The sequence below is a fragment of the Salvelinus alpinus genome, chromosome 11 (assembly GCF_045679555.1).
Source record: "Salvelinus alpinus chromosome 11, SLU_Salpinus.1, whole genome shotgun sequence".
Classification (NCBI taxonomy): Eukaryota; Metazoa; Chordata; class Actinopteri; order Salmoniformes; family Salmonidae; genus Salvelinus; species Salvelinus alpinus.
Window position 1 is genome coordinate 21784802 of NC_092096.1, and position 12137 is coordinate 21796938.

Sequence of the window (12137 nt, forward strand, 5' to 3'; positions counted from 1 at the left end):
AGAGTGTGTTATATGTGATCTCGTACTGCATGCATGTTAAGGTGTGTGAGAGAGAGAGTGTTATATGTGATCTCGTACTGCATGCATGTTAAGGTGTGTGAGAGAGAGAGAGTGTGTTATATGTGATCTCGTACTGCATGCATGTTAAGGTGTGTGGGAGAGAGAGAGAGTGTGTTATATGTGATCTCGTACTGCATGCATGTTAAGCTGTGTGGGAGAGAGAGAGAGTGTGTTATATGTGATCTCGTACTGCATGCATGGTAAGCTGTGTGAGAGAGAGTGTGTGTTATATGTGATCTCGTGCTGCATGCATGTTAAGGTGTGTGGGAGAGAGCGGGTGTGTGTTATATGTGATCTCGTACTGCATGCATGTTAAGGTGTGTAGGAGAGAGTGTGTGTTATATGTGATCTCGTACTGCATGCATGGTAAGCTGTGTGAGAGAGAGTGTGTGTTATATGTGATCTCGTACTGCATGCATGGTAAGCTGTGTGAGAGAGAGTGTGTGTTATGTGATCTCGTACTGCATGCATGGTAAGGTGTGTAGGAGAGAGTGGGTGCTACAGTAGGTTTAGCATGTCTCTATAGCGATACAGAGCCGGAGACTCGTCAGATCAGATTTTACAACAGGACTGGTACACAGACAGACAGAGACCGGTGCTGCCCACTCTGAAGTGGCCTCTCTGAAGTTATCTCAGGCTAGCATCATGCCCTGCTGGATCATGGTGTCTCTATCACTTCCAGCTCTCTGTTTCTCTCTCTTGCTCTGTCTCTCTCTCTCGCGCTCTGTGTCTCGCGCTCTGTGTCTCGCGCTCTGTGTCTCGCGCTCTGTCTCTCTCGCGCTCTGTCTCTCTCGCGCTCTGTCTCTCTCGCGCTCTGTCTCTCTCGCTCTGTCTCTCTCATTCTCTGGTAGCCATACCATATTGTCTCTCTGTCAGTCAGATGAAGGTTGGGAGGTCAGTAAGCACAGTTACCTTGACACAGGGCGACCTGAGTCATCAGTATTCTCTTCCTGAAGCTCCATCTGTCAGACAGTCAGTAGAGATCTGAACCAGAGAGGTGGTGTTCTGTCAGACAGTCAGTAGAGATCTGAACCAGAGAGGTGGTGTTCTGACAGACAGTCAGTAGAGATCTGAACCAGAGAGGTGGTGTTCTGACAGACAGTCAGTAGAGATCTGAACCAGAGAGGTGGTGTTCTGTCAGACAGTCAGTAGAGATCTGAACCAGAGAGGTGGTGTTCTGTCAGACAGTCAGTAGAGATCTGAACCAGAGAGGTGGTGTTCTGTCAGACAGTCAGTAGAGATCTGAACCAGAGAGGTGGTGTTCTGTCAGACAGTCAGTAGAGATCTGAACCAGAGAGGTGGTGTTCTGTCAGACAGTCAGTAGAGATCTGAACCAGAGAGGTGGTGTTCTGTCAGACAGTCAGTAGAGATCTGAACCAGAGAGGTGGTGTTCTGACAGACAGTCAGTAGAGATCTGAACCAGAGAGGTGGTGTTCTGTCAGACAGTAGAGATCTGAACCAGAGAGGTGGTGTTCTGTCAGACAGTCAGTAGAGATCTGAACCAGAGAGGTGGTGTTCTGACAGACAGTCAGTAGAGATCTGAACCAGAGAGGTGGTGTTCTGTCAGACAGTAGAGATCTGAACCAGAGAGGTGGTGTTCTGACAGACAGTCAGTAGAGATCTGAACCAGAGAGGTGGTGTTCTGTCAGACAGTAGAGATCTGAACCAGAGAGGTGGTGTTCTGACAGTCAGTAGAGATCTGAACCAGAGAGGTGGTGTTCTGTCAGACAGTAGAGATCTGAACCAGAGAGGTGGTGTTCTGTCAGACAGTCAGTAGAGATCTGAACCAGAGAGGTGGTGTTCTGACAGTCAGTCAGTAGAGATCTGAACCAGAGAGGTGGTGTTCTGACAGTCAGTCAGTAGAGATCTGAACCAGAGAGGTGGTGTTCAGACAGTCAGTAGAGATCTGAACCAGAGAGGTGGTGTTCTGTCAGACAGTAGAGATCTGAACCAGAGAGGTGGTGTTCTGACAGTCAGTCAGTAGAGATCTGAACCAGAGAGGTGGTGTTCAGACAGTCAGTAGAGATCTGAACCAGAGAGGTGGTGTTCTGTCAGACAGTAGAGATCTGAACCAGAGAGGTGGTGTTCTGACAGTCAGTCAGTAGAGATCTGAACCAGAGAGGTGGTGTTCAGACAGTCAGTAGAGATCTGAACCAGAGAGGTGGTGTTCTGACAGACAGTCAGTAGAGATCTGAACCAGAGAGGTGGTGTTCTGTCAGACAGTCAGTAGAGATCTGAACCAGAGAGGTGGTGTTCTGACAGTCAGTAGAGATCTGAACCAGAGAGGTGGTGTTCTGTCAGACAGTCAGTAGAGATCTGAACCAGAGAGGTGGTGTTCTGACAGACAGTCAGTAGAGATCTGAACCAGAGAGGTGGTGTTCTGACAGACAGTCAGTAGAGATCTGAACCAGAGAGGTGGTGTTCTGACAGACAGTCAGTAGAGATCTGAACCAGAGAGGTGGTGTTCTGACAGACAGTCAGTAGAGATCTGAACCAGAGAGGTGGTGTTCTGTCAGACAGTCAGTAGAGATCTGAACCAGAGAGGTGGTGTTCTGACAGACAGTCAGTAGAGATCTGAACCAGAGAGGTGGTGTTCTGACAGACAGTCAGTAGAGATCTGAACCAGAGAGGTGGTGTTCTGACAGTCAGTAGAGATCTGAACCAGAGAGGTGGTGTTCTGACAGACAGTCAGTAGAGATCTGAACCAGAGAGGTGGTGTTCTGTCAGACAGTCAGTAGAGATCTGAACCAGAGAGGTGGTGTTCTGACAGACAGTCAGTAGAGATCTGAACCAGAGAGGTGGTGTTCTGTCAGTCAGTAGAGATCTGAACCAGAGAGGTGGTGTTCTGACAGACAGTCAGTAGAGATCTGAACCAGAGAGGTGGTGTTCTGACAGACAGTCAGTAGAGATCTGAACCAGAGAGGTGGTGTTCTGTCAGACAGTCAGTAGAGATCTGAACCAGAGAGGTGGTGTTCTGACAGACAGTCAGTAGAGATCTGAACCAGAGAGGTGGTGTTCTGACAGACAGTCAGTAGAGATCTGAACCAGAGAGGTGGTGTTCTGACAGACAGTCAGTAGAGATCTGAACCAGAGAGGTGGTGTTCTGTCAGTCAGTAGAGATCTGAACCAGAGAGGTGGTGTTCTGACAGTCAGTAGAGATCTGAACCAGAGAGGTGGTGTTCTGACAGACAGTCAGTAGAGATCTGAACCAGAGAGGTGGTGTTCTGTCAGTCAGTAGAGATCTGAACCAGAGAGGTGGTGTTCTGACAGACAGTCAGTAGAGATCTGAACCAGAGAGGTGGTGTTCTGACAGACAGTCAGTAGAGATCTGAACCAGAGAGGTGGTGTTCTGACAGACAGTCAGTAGAGATCTGAACCAGAGAGGTGGTGTTCTGACAGACAGTCAGTAGAGATCTGAACCAGAGAGGTGGTGTTCTGTCAGACAGTCAGTAGAGATCTGAACCAGAGAGGTGGTGTTCAGACAGACAGTCAGTAGAGATCTGAACCAGAGAGGTGGTGTTCTGACAGACAGTCAGTAGAGATCTGAACCAGAGAGGTGGTGTTCTGTCAGACAGTCAGTAGAGATCTGAACCAGAGAGGTGGTGTTCTGACAGTCAGTCAGTAGAGATCTGAACCAGAGAGGTGGTGTTCAGACAGTCAGTAGAGATCTGAACCAGAGAGGTGGTGTTCTGACAGTCAGTCAGTAGAGATCTGAACCAGAGAGGTGGTGTTCAGACAGTCAGTAGAGATCTGAACCAGAGAGGTGGTGTTCAGACAGTCAGTAGAGATCTGAACCAGAGAGGTGGTGTTCAGACAGTCAGTAGAGATCTGAACCAGAGAGGTGGTGTTCTGTCAGACAGTAGAGATCTGAACCAGAGAGGTGGTGTTCTGTCAGACAGTCAGTAGAGATCTGAACCAGAGAGATGGTGTTCTGACAGACAGTCAGTAGAGATCTGAACCAGAGAGGTGGTGTTCTGACAGACAGTCAGTAGAGATCTGAACCAGAGAGGTGGTGTTCTGTCAGACAGTCAGTAGAGATCTGAACCAGAGAGGTGGTGTTCTGACAGACAGTCAGTAGAGATCTGAACCAGAGAGGTGGTGTTCTGTCAGACAGTCAGTAGAGATCTGAACCAGAGAGGTGGTGTTCTGACAGACAGTCAGTAGAGATCTGAACCAGAGAGGTGGTGTTCTGACAGACAGTCAGTAGAGATCTGAACCAGAGAGGTGGTGTTCTGACAGACAGTCAGTAGAGATCTGAACCAGAGAGGTGGTGTTCTGACAGACAGTCAGTAGAGATCTGAACCAGAGAGGTGGTGTTCTGTCAGACAGTCAGTAGAGATCTGAACCAGAGAGGTGGTGTTCTGTCAGACAGTCAGTAGAGATCTGAACCAGAGAGGTGGTGTTCTGACAGACAGTCAGTAGAGATCTGAACCAGAGAGGTGGTGTTCTGACAGACAGTCAGTAGAGATCTGAACCAGAGAGGTGGTGTTCTGACAGACAGTCAGTAGAGATCTGAACCAGAGAGGTGGTGTTCTGTCAGACAGTCAGTAGAGATCTGAACCAGAGAGGTGGTGTTCTGACAGACAGTCAGTAGAGATCTGAACCAGAGAGGTGGTGTTCTGTCAGACAGTCAGTAGAGATCTGAACCAGAGAGGTGGTGTTCTGACAGACAGTCAGTAGAGATCTGAACCAGAGAGGTGGTGTTCTGACAGTCAGTCAGTAGAGATCTGAACCAGAGAGGTGGTGTTCAGACAGTCAGTAGAGATCTGAACCAGAGAGGTGGTGTTCTGACAGACAGTCAGTAGAGATCTGAACCAGAGAGGTGGTGTTCTGTCAGACAGTCAGTAGAGATCTGAACCAGAGAGGTGGTGTTCTGACAGACAGTCAGTAGAGATCTGAACCAGAGAGGTGGTGTTCTGACAGACAGTCAGTAGAGATCTGAACCAGAGAGGTGGTGTTCTGTCAGTCAGTAGAGATCTGAACCAGAGAGGTGGTGTTCTGACAGACAGTCAGTAGAGATCTGAACCAGAGAGGTGGTGTTCTGTCAGACAGTCAGTAGAGATTTTAGCCATTTACTGTCTCTTGCCTTAAAACCTAAAGTCCCATAGATCATCGTGTGTGTGTGTGTGTGTGTGTGTGTGTGTGTGTGTGTGTGTGTGTGTGTGTGTGTGTGTGTGTGTGTGTGTGTGTGTGTGTGTGTGTGTGTGTGTGTGTGTGTGTGTGTGTGTGTGTGTGTGTGTGTGTTTAATATTAATTAGGTCAACACTCTTACCATTAATGAATTCTGTCTAAAGATGCTAGATGTTTCTCCATCAGAACTGGGACACACAGCTTGTTCCCGAGAATGGCATCCTGTTCCCTAGTTATTGCACTACTTTGGCCCTATGTGCCCTGGTTTCTATGTAAATCCTCTGAGTCTCTGTCTGAGTCTCACCCGAGGTTCCTGGCAGGCTGACATTTCCGACGTGGCGCCACATTGATTCGTCTCCATAGGAAAGCTACTATAACCTGCCATGAAGCCACAGCCCTTGAGAGAAGGGCAGTCGTTTTCTCGCCTTTCAGAGAGAGAATGTGTGTGTCTGTATTGATGTGCGTGTTGATGTGGCGTGAGCAGGAACTGGCGATTGGAGAGTGACTAGTTTATTCTCCTCTCTGCTATTAGATGTAAACCAGACTAGTTTATTCTCCTCTCTGCTGTTAGATGTAAACCAGGCTAGTTTATTCTCCTCTCTACTGTTAGATGTAAACCAGACTAGTTTATTCTCCTCTCTGCTGTTAGATGTAAACCAGACTAATTTATTCTCCTCTCTGCTATTAGATGTAAACCAGACTAGTTTATTCTCCTCTCTGCTGTTAGATGTAAACCAGACTAGTTTATTCTCCTCTCTGCTGTTAGATGTAAACCAGACTAGTTTATTCTCCTCTCTACTGTTAGATGTAAACCAGGCTAGTTTATTCTCCTCTCTGCTGTTAGATGTAAACCAGGCTAGTTTATTCTCCTCTCTGCTGTTAGATGTAAACCAGACTAGTTTATTCTCCTCTCTGCTGTTAGATGTAAACCAGACTAGTTTATTCTCCTCTCTGCTGTTAGATGTAAACCAGGCTAGTTTATTCTCCTCTCTACTGTTAGATGTAAACCAGACTAGTTTATTCTCCTCTCTGCTGTTAGATGTAAACCAGACTAGTTTATTAGCTGTTTCAGGGTAAAGTTTGTCGACTGTAATAAGTTGTTAAAAACAATGATGTTCATGACGGTTATTTTATATTCATGAGGGTCTTCAGCCACAGTAGTTACACGACTATATCATTACCGTGTGTGTGTGTGTGTGTGTGTGTCCTTCGTCTGCATGCGTGTGGATCTGTTGGGGTAAAGACCTGAGTCCTAATGAATTGTTGTGATTGTGGCTGATGTTGGTCGGGGCCCAGCCTGCAGGCTTACCCTGGTCCCTGCTGTTGGTTGGGGCCCAGCCTGCAGGCTTACCCTGGTCCCTGCTGTTGGTCAGTGCCCAGCCTGCAGGCTTACCCTGGTCCCTGCTGTTGGTCGGGGCCCAGCCTGCAGGCTTACCCTGGTCCCTGCTGTTGGTCGGGGCCCAGCCTGCAGGCTTACCCTGGTCCCTGCTGTTGGTCGGGGCCCAGCCTGCATGCTTACCCTGGTCCCTGCTGTTGGTCGGGGCCCAGCCTGCAGGCTTACCCTGGTCCCTGCTGTTGGTCGGGGCCCAGCCTGCAGGCTTACCCTGGTCCCTGCTGTTGGTCGGGGCCCAGCCTGCAGGCTTACCCTGGTCCCTGCTGTTGGTCGGGGCCCAGCCTGCAGGCTTACCTTGGTCCCTGCTGTTGGTCGGGGCCCAGCCTGCAGGCTTACCCTGGTCCCTGCTGTTGGTCGGGGCCCAGCCTGCAGGCTTACCTTGGTCCCTGCTGTTGGTCGGGGCCCAGCCTGCAGGTTTACCCTGGTCCCTGCTGTTGGTCGGGGCCCAGCCTGCAGGCTTACCCTGGTCCCTGCTGTTGGTCGGGGCCCAGCCTGCAGGCTTACCCTGGTCCCTGCTGTTGGTCGGGGCCCAGCCTGCAGGCTTACCCTGGTCCCTGCTGTTGGTCAGGGCCCAGCCTGCAGGCTTACCCTGGTCCCTGCTGTTGGTCAGTGCCCAGCCTGCAGGCTTACCCTGGTCCCTGCTGTTGGTCAGGGCCCAGCCTGCAGGCTTACCCTGGTCCCTGCTGTTGGTCGGGGCCCAGCCTGCAGGCTTACCCTGGTCCCTGCTGTTGGTCGGGGCCCAGCCTGCAGGCTTACCCTGGTCCCTGCTGTTGGTCGGGGCCCAGCCTGCAGGCTTACCCTGGTCCCTGCTGTTGGTCGGGGCCCAGCCTGCAGGCTTACCTTGGTCCCTGCTGTTGGTCGGGGCCCAGCCTGCAGGCTTACCCTGGTCCCTGCTGTTGGTCGGGGCCCAGCCTGCAGGCTTACCTTGGTCCCTGCTGTTGGTCGGGGCCCAGCCTGCAGGTTTACCCTGGTCCCTGCTGTTGGTCGGGGCCCAGCCTGCAGGTTTACCCTGGTCCCTGCTGTTGGTCGGGGCCCAGCCTGCAGGCTTACCCTGGTCCCTGCTGTTGGTCGGGGCCCAGCCTGCAGGCTTACCCTGGTCCCTGCTGTTGGTCAGGGCCCAGCCTGCAGGCTTACCCTGGTCCCTGCTGTTGGTCAGTGCCCAGCCTGCAGGCTTACCCTGGTCCCTGCTGTTGGTCAGGGCCCAGCCTGCAGGCTTACCCTGGTCCCTGCTGTTGGTCGGGGCCCAGCCTGCAGGTTTACCCTGGTCCCTGCTGTTGGTCGGGGCCCAGCCTGCAGGTTTACCCTGGTCCTTGATGTTGGTCAGGGCCCAGCCTGCAGGCTTACCCTGGTCCTTGATGTTGGTCAGGGCCCAGCCTGCAGGCTTACCCTGGTCCTTGATGTTGGTCGGGGCCCAGCCTGCAGGCTTACCCTGGTCCTTGCTGTTGGTCGGGGCCCAGCCTGCAGGCTTACCCTGGTCCCTGCTGTAATCCCCTGTCTGTGGTGTCTGGGCCAAGTCACCAAGACACTATTTTGGGATTCCCAGCTGCCTGCCAGTGTGTTTGGGAATGATTCATAGGCAGCTCTTCCTGACAGGCAGCTGTGGGACACACCACAGGAGTGTGTGCGTGTAGTCGTGTACAGTGTGAGTGTGTAGGAGCAGGGCTGTTGTGCCACTGCCAAGGCAGAGATGGCAAAAGATGGCAATAGAGAGAAAGACCGACAGAGAGAGAGTAGCCTTGCTAACCCAGAACACCTGTTGAAATCCATATATGGTGAGGTGGATGTTGTATGAACTAGCTACAGAGTTCATGGTGCTGTAGTCACCAGCTCTGCAGACAACAACACCACTTCCATGTGGAAACACATTGTCCCTGAGCAGCTCACATTATGTCACAGCACAGTTCCAGCATTCTCTCCTGTCCACACACTTTATCAGCATCCCAAATGGCAGCCTATTCCTTATTTAGTGCACTACTTTGACCAGACCCATAGGGCTCTCGTCAAAAGTAGTGCACTATTTAGGGAAAATGGTGCCATTTGGAAGCCAGGTGATGTGTTCTCCATGACTGACTCAGCTCTCTGTTTCCATCATGAGGAGAACTCTCCACTGGCCCCAGAAGAGCTGCAGACAAAATAATGGAATGGTTGGAAGGAAAAAGCTTCAAGTCAATGGGGAGAAAGAAATTATTTTTTAGTGCTGTTTCTCTCTCTCTGTCTCTCTCCCTGTCTCTCTCCCTGTCTCTCTCTCTCTGTGTCTCTTTCTCTCTGTCTCTCTCTGTCTCTCTCTATCTCTGTCTCTCTCTGTCTCTGTCTCTCTGTGTGTCTCTCTCTCTCTGTCTCTCTCTCTCTGTCTCTCTCTCTCTCTCTCTCTCTCTCTCTGTGTCTCTCTCTCTCTGTCTCTCTCTCTCTCTCTCTCTCTCTCTCTGTCTCTGTCTCTGTCTCTCTCTCTCGCTGTCTCTCTGTCTCTGTCTCTGTCTCTCTCTGTCTCTCTCTGTCTCTCTCTGTGTGTGTGTGTGAGATGCCTAGGAAAGCAGAACAGGCCCTTCACATAGGGCTGCCGGCTGCAGCAGGCTCTCACAGGGAAGCGGAATCCTCCGTCACCCCCTCTCTAAAGGGCCAGTCTGAGATTAATACATCACATGTTTGACTTTTTAATTAATGATGTATAGCTATTGATTCTTGAAGAATATAACTTATTTATTGAACTGCATTGTTGGTTAAGGGTTTGTAAGTTAGCATTTCACTGTAAGGTCTACTACACCTGTTGTATTCAGCATTTCACTGTAAGGTCTACTACACCTGTTGTATTCAGCATTTCACTGTAAGGTCTACTACACCTGTTGTATTCAGCATTTCACTGTAAGGTCTACTACACCTGTTGTATTCGCTGCATGTGACTAATAACGTTTGATTTGATTAAAAATGCCTTTCTCATCCCAAACCAAACTATAGCCGAAGCTTCTTTTACGTCATTGTGTGTAAACAATGTAAACAGAGAGGCCTAGTTTATAGCTTCAAGACATGGTTAGAACCAGACATGGGTCAAATCATTTTGAAATCATGACTGGTCAGTCCTTCATTCAGAGCTCTGTCTGGTTGATTAGGAGTGATTAGGACACGTCTCCAGCCCCGCTCCCTCAGAAAAAGAAAGTTGTGGGTTTCTGCTACGTTGTTGTTTGAATCCCAGACTGACCCTTTAATGCTGCTGGAGGCTTTGGCCAAGAAACAGAAACCTAGGGAAGCGTTCCTAGCTGTGCACTGTGGGGAATGTGGTGTGACACAGCTCCTGTCTCTGAGTCGACCGGCAGAAACATGACGTGGCGCTGTATTGATCTGCCTCTGTAGAGATGAGATGAGAGGCTACCTCGGACGCTCTGATATTGGCTATTAAGGTTATTGACGCTTTTGGAAGAGGAGACGCTGCTGTTGATTTGCCAGGGAAAAATGATGCTGTGAATAGAGAGAGAGAGAGAGCCAGAGAGAGAGAGCCAGAGAGAGAGAGACGGAGAGAGAGAGACGGAGAGAGAGAGAGACGGAGAGAGAGAGAGACGGAGAGAGAGAGAGACGGAGAGAGAGAGAGACGGAGAGAGAGAGAGACGGAGAGAGAGAGAGAGACGGAGAGAGAGAGAGACGGAGAGAGAGAGAGACGGAGAGAGAGAGAGACACGGAGAGAGAGAGAGAGACACGGAGAGAGAGAGAGAGACACGGAGAGAGAGAGAGAGACACGGAGAGAGAGAGAGACACGGAGAGAGAGAGAGAGACACGGAGAGAGAGAGAGAGACACGAGAGAGAGAGAGACACGAGAGAGAGAGAGACACGGAGAGAGAGAGAGAGACACGGAGAGAGAGAGAGAGACACGGAGAGAGAGAGAGAGAGACACGGAGAGAGAGAGAGAGACACGGAGAGAGAGAGAGAGACACGGAGAGAGAGAGAGAGAGAGCCAGAGAGAGAGAGCCAGAGAGAGAGAGACGGAGAGAGAGAGACGGAGAGAGAGAGAGACTCTCATGCTTTGTTGATTTCAAAAAAGCCTTCGACTCAATTTGGCATGAGGGTCTGCTATACAAATTGATGGAAAGTGGTGTTGGGGGTAAAACATACGACATTATAAAATCCATGTACACAAACAACAAGTGTGCGGTTAAAATTGGCAAAAAACACACACATTTCTTCACACAGGGTCGTGGGGTGAGACAGGGATGCAGCTTAAGCCCCACCCTCTTCAACATATATATCAACGAATTGGCGCGGGCACTAGAACAGTCTGCAGCACCCGGTCTCACCCTACTAGAATCCGAAGTCAAATGTCTACTGTTTGCTGATGATCTGGTGCTTCTGTCACCAACCAAGGAGGGCCTACAGCAGCACCTAGATCTTCTGCACAGATTCTGTCAGACCTGGGCCCTGACAGTAAATCTCAGTAAGACCAAAATAATGGTGTTCCAAAAAAGGTCCAGTCACCAGGACCACAAATTCCATCTAGACACCGTTGCCCTAGAGCACACAAAAAACTATACATACCTCGGCCTAAACATCAGCACCACAGGTAACTTCCACAAAGCTGTGAACGATCTGAGAGACAAGGCAAGAAGGGCCTTCTATGCCATCAAAAGGAACATAAATTTCAACATACCAATTAGGATCTGGCTAAAAATACTTGAATCAGTCATAGAGCCCATTGCCCTTTATGGTTGTGAGGTCTGGGGTCCGCTCACCAACCAAGATTTCACAAAATGGGACAAACACCAAATTGAGACTCTGCATGCAGAATTCTGCAAAAATATCCTCCGTGTACAACGTAGAACACCAAATAATGCATGCAGAGCAGAATTAGGCCGATACCCACTAATTATCAAAATCCAGAAAAGAGCCGTTAAATTCTACAACCACCTAAAAGGAAGCGATTCCCAAACCTTCCATAACAAAGCCATCACCTACAGAGAGATGAACCTGGAGAAGAGTCCCCTAAGCAAGCTGGTCCTAGGGCTCTGTTCACAAACACAAACACACCCCACAGAGCCCCAGGACAACAGCACAATTAGACCCAACCAAATCATGAGAAAACAAAAAGATAATTACTTGACACATTGGAAAGAATTAACAAAAAAACAGAGCAAACTAGAATGCTATTTGGCCCTAAACAGAGAGTACACAGTGGCAGAATACCTGACCACTGTGACTGACCCAAACTTAAGGAAAGCTTTGACTATGTACAGACTCAGTGAGCATAGCCTTGCTATTGAGAAAGGCCGCCGTAGGCAGACATGGCTCTCAAGAGAAGACAGGCTATGTGCACACTGCCCACAAAATGAGGTGGAAACTGAGCTGCACTTCCTAACCTCCTGCCCAATGTATGACCATATTAGAGAGACATATTTCCCTCAGATTACACAGATCCACAAAGAATTCGAAAACAAATCCAATTTTGATAAACTCCCATATCTACTGGGTGAAATTCCACAGTGTGCCATCACAGCAGCAAGATGTGTGACCTGTTGCCACAAGAAAAGGGCAACCAGTGAAGAACAAACACCACTGTAAATACAACCCATATTTA

At 49.7% G+C, this 12137-nt stretch overlaps 1 protein-coding gene across 7 annotated transcripts in view; it reads left to right on the plus strand.

Moving 5' to 3' along the window:
* The window catches only part of osbpl8 (oxysterol binding protein-like 8), a 152150-nt gene that overhangs the window by 15853 nt on the left and 124160 nt on the right, over positions 1-12137 (plus strand). The window lies entirely within an intron of this gene.